This window comes from Artibeus jamaicensis, unplaced genomic scaffold, assembly GCF_021234435.1.
Source record: "Artibeus jamaicensis isolate MK-2021 breed Jamaican fruit bat unplaced genomic scaffold, CSHL_Jam_final contig_332, whole genome shotgun sequence".
NCBI classification, from domain to species: Eukaryota; Metazoa; Chordata; class Mammalia; order Chiroptera; family Phyllostomidae; genus Artibeus; species Artibeus jamaicensis.
The window spans coordinates 249,753-253,400 of record NW_026521788.1 but is presented as its reverse complement, the minus strand read 5'-3'; positions in this window follow the sequence as shown (position 1 = coordinate 253,400).

The following is a 3,648-nucleotide window of genomic DNA, read 5'->3' as shown; positions in this document are numbered from 1 at the left end:
CCTCCCCACTCGGAAATCCCGCCGGAAATGGAGGCGGGACTTCCGTAGTCAGGCTCGGGGGAGGGGGCGCCCTCTAGTGGTGACAGGCGCCCCGCGGCGCGCGGGCCTGGGCGCCGTAAGTCCAGTCCTGCGTGAGCCAAAGGCGGGTGTCTCGGGCGGATGTTTTACAAGGTCTCTGCGCCCTTGACTCTTTCCGGATTTCCTTGAAAGCGTTTGGGAAATGGGGCTCCACATCTCCGAATGAAAACACTCGATTTTTTTTCAATCACCTCAGTTCGTTTTGCGCTTCTCACGTGGCTTACTTCATAGTTCTGTTACAGATACTGATTTTTGTGTCTGTTCCCTCCCGGTAAGTCCTAAGGGCCGAGGAAAGATTCCTTTTGTGTAAAGCCCGCGCCTCGCCTGACCCTCGAACAGCTCCCTTCGGAAATGCCGAATTTCTCAGGACCTTCCGGTAGTCGAAAGTTTGTGGTATTTATTTCATTTTGAAACACGTTTTGCCTTAATAACCATTGTCTGATAAAGAATTATATCAGACTCATCTGCATTCAGTATTTCGCAACATTACCTTTGCATAAATTATACTACCTGTTCAGTAATTCTGCCAAAATTTTGACAGGTAGATTAATACCGGTTAAAGAGAATAAAGACATGTTTTTTTTTCAAAATGATTGACCATAAAAGACTTTTTAATGAACAAATTTAAGCATTCCAAAAGCCTATGATTCTTGAGCACATTGTCGGCACTGTCTGGCCTGCCAGTCCTAAGCCAGCTGGGAAAAGCCAGCAGGCTCAAAAGAGTCTGAGCTTCCTGTGGGCGTTGGTCTTAAAGTGACTAAGAAGAAACCTCCCGGTTTCCGGATCTCACTTCAAAAGCCAAGAATCCCACTCTCTCTGGAATTCTTTCCATCCCTTCCAACTACCCCAAGTTCCCCATTGCTCTCTCCAACAGCAGAAGCTGTCCCCCTGGAGTATTACTTCATCAAGCAAATAGAAAACGTTTGCCTATGGTCTTCCCAAGTGTCTGATTTCCTTACCCCAAAACAACTTATTTGTGGTTACTCCCATCTTTTTTTCAGATTTCCCTCAAGACTCTCCAAGGGAGAGGCACCAGCATTTCAGTTCAAAACCAACTTCAGCTTCCTCCGACTCCTGTATCACTAATTCCCTTCTTGCCTATGTTCTTTCCCTCCCTAATGGATCCTTCCCCTTGGCTTATAAACATATTCAAATCTCTTCCATCCTTAATATTTTTTTTCTAATTTAACATTATTTCCTTTTGATTGTTGTTTCACTTTCCTCTTTCTCCGCTGTCCTTAAAAAAACACTGATGTCTCCACTTCCTCTTTTCTATTATCACAGTCCAAGCCTTCCCTAGCTTTTTGGGGAATTAAGTCATAGTCTTGGCCCATTTTAAGTTTATAATCAACTAAAATTGTTGGATCATTTTTAAGCAATTGTTACGAAGCTAAATCTCTTACATCTTGAACTTGAGAAATCTATTATTTGAACTAAAACTTAAAAATGGGAGTTTACTACCTTAATCCTGTTTTTTCAGCTTTGTGTCATTTCCTATTCACTCAATCCATTGCTAAGCTCAGTTTGGACTCTAGATTCTCTTGGATCCTCCAGGGCTCTCTTGGACATTTGGGCTAAAAGTGGTCACTGGGCTACCCTGAACTAGCTTCACAAGGATTGTACCTGGAGATTCCTGTGAGCTCTTTTCTTATGAGAGGTCTGTTAACCATTCTGGCTCTGCTCATAACATCCCACTGAAACTGCTGTCATTAAGGTCATCAAGAACCTCCGGGTTGTGATGTTTTTCTTTTTTAAGTGTGCACTGAATTACATAATTTTTTTCCTTCTTTTTTAACCTCCCTAGATTTCTCCGCTCCATTTCTCCTTTCTCACGTTAGAATTTGACTCCTGTGGCTCCCCTAACAGCCTCTTCCCCACATTCTCCTCCCTCTATTGCTTCTTCCTCGAGCTTCCAGTAAAATAGCTAGTAACAGCTAGTTCAATGTCTGTTGGCTCTCAAGGGTCTAGTCCTGGCCCACTTTGTTACTTCCCTTCTTGTTCTATTTGCGCTTCCAGTGTGGTCTCATCCATCTACCTATTGCAGAAATACCTGTTCCTATCTCTCCCTCAAGCTTAGTCTTCAAGCTTCCGTCTTGTAGCCACCTGCCTCCTGCACATCTTCACAAGGCAACCACGCAACTTCAACTTACCACGTTTAAAACCAAACTCCAAACTATTTTTCCACTTGTGCCTCTTCCAACATTCCCTGTTTCATTCATGGACCCACTGCTAAAAATCCCAATACTCCAGAGACCTTTGGAAACAAGCCAGGGATTTCTTGGCCACTCACATATTACAATTCCTTCATTTTCTATAAACAAACTGGTTTGAACTTGTCACTAAGTGGACATGGCACAATAAGGCTGCTGGTGTTCCAGTCCTACAAGATAATTTGTATAAGTTATAACAAAGGACCTTGAAGAAACTAAAAATGGATAATAGGCTCAAAGTAGATGCTTAATATTTCCTGATGGAAAATTACTAAATGGTTCCAGATTATAAATGTAAATCTCCAAAATCATGTTAAGTATGATTTGAAAATATATATGCCATGCCTTTGACATTGTTAAAATATACTTAAGGAAAATATATAGTTGAGAAAGATAATTATACATGGCCAAATAGAGATTAATAAAACAGATTGCATAGGTGTTAAAAAACAGGTAAAGAAAAGGTGTTTTGGTGGAAATAACAGAGCAATATATGCTTAAATGTACCCTTGTAGAAAGGATCAAATTAAAAATAGATGGGATAGTGTTTTCTAAGCAGAGTTATACAGATAGTGCAAAAAATGTATATTGTGGTCCATTAGGACGTTAGATTAAAATAGCTAGTAACAGTCATAATAACTATGATTAATTGTTAATAAAAAAACACTAGTTACAAACTAGTAACAAAAATAATAGTCATATAGCAATGTTATTAGTGTGCCATTGACATCCTCTCGGGACTCTCCATTTCGTCCGTGCCCCAAAAAGTTCTTGAAGAGAGCTTGCAACTTTCATCCTGAGGACTTTTTCTCAACCCCTCCAGGGCAGGCCAGAGTGCCAAGGAATTTTCACCCTCAGCCAATAATCTATGTAAGTAGGACAACTGTGCCAGTTATGGTACACTGAAAAATGTCCTCCAAAGGTATCAGGCCCTAATCCCTGAAACCCGTGACTATTACCTTACATGGCCAAAGGTGTAATTAAGGATCTTGAGATGCAGAGATTATCATGGACTATCCAGGGGGTGCCTGAATGTGATCTTATGTGTCCTTATAAGAGCTAGGGGGAGGGCGATTTCATACAGACAGAAGAGGAGGAGGCAATGGGACCACAGAAGCGGAGATTGTTGCGATTTAGATAGAAATCAAGAAATGCCAATAGCCACCAGAAGGGAGAAAAGGCAGATTCTCCTCTAGAGCCTCTGGAGGAAATGAGGTCCTCCTGACAGCTTTATTCCAGTGATAACAATATTGGATTTCTGGATTCTAGATCTGTTGTTTTCAGCCCCCACGTGTGTGATAACTTGTTATAGCAGCCATGGAAAACTAATACACCTCTATCTATAATAATAAATATACCA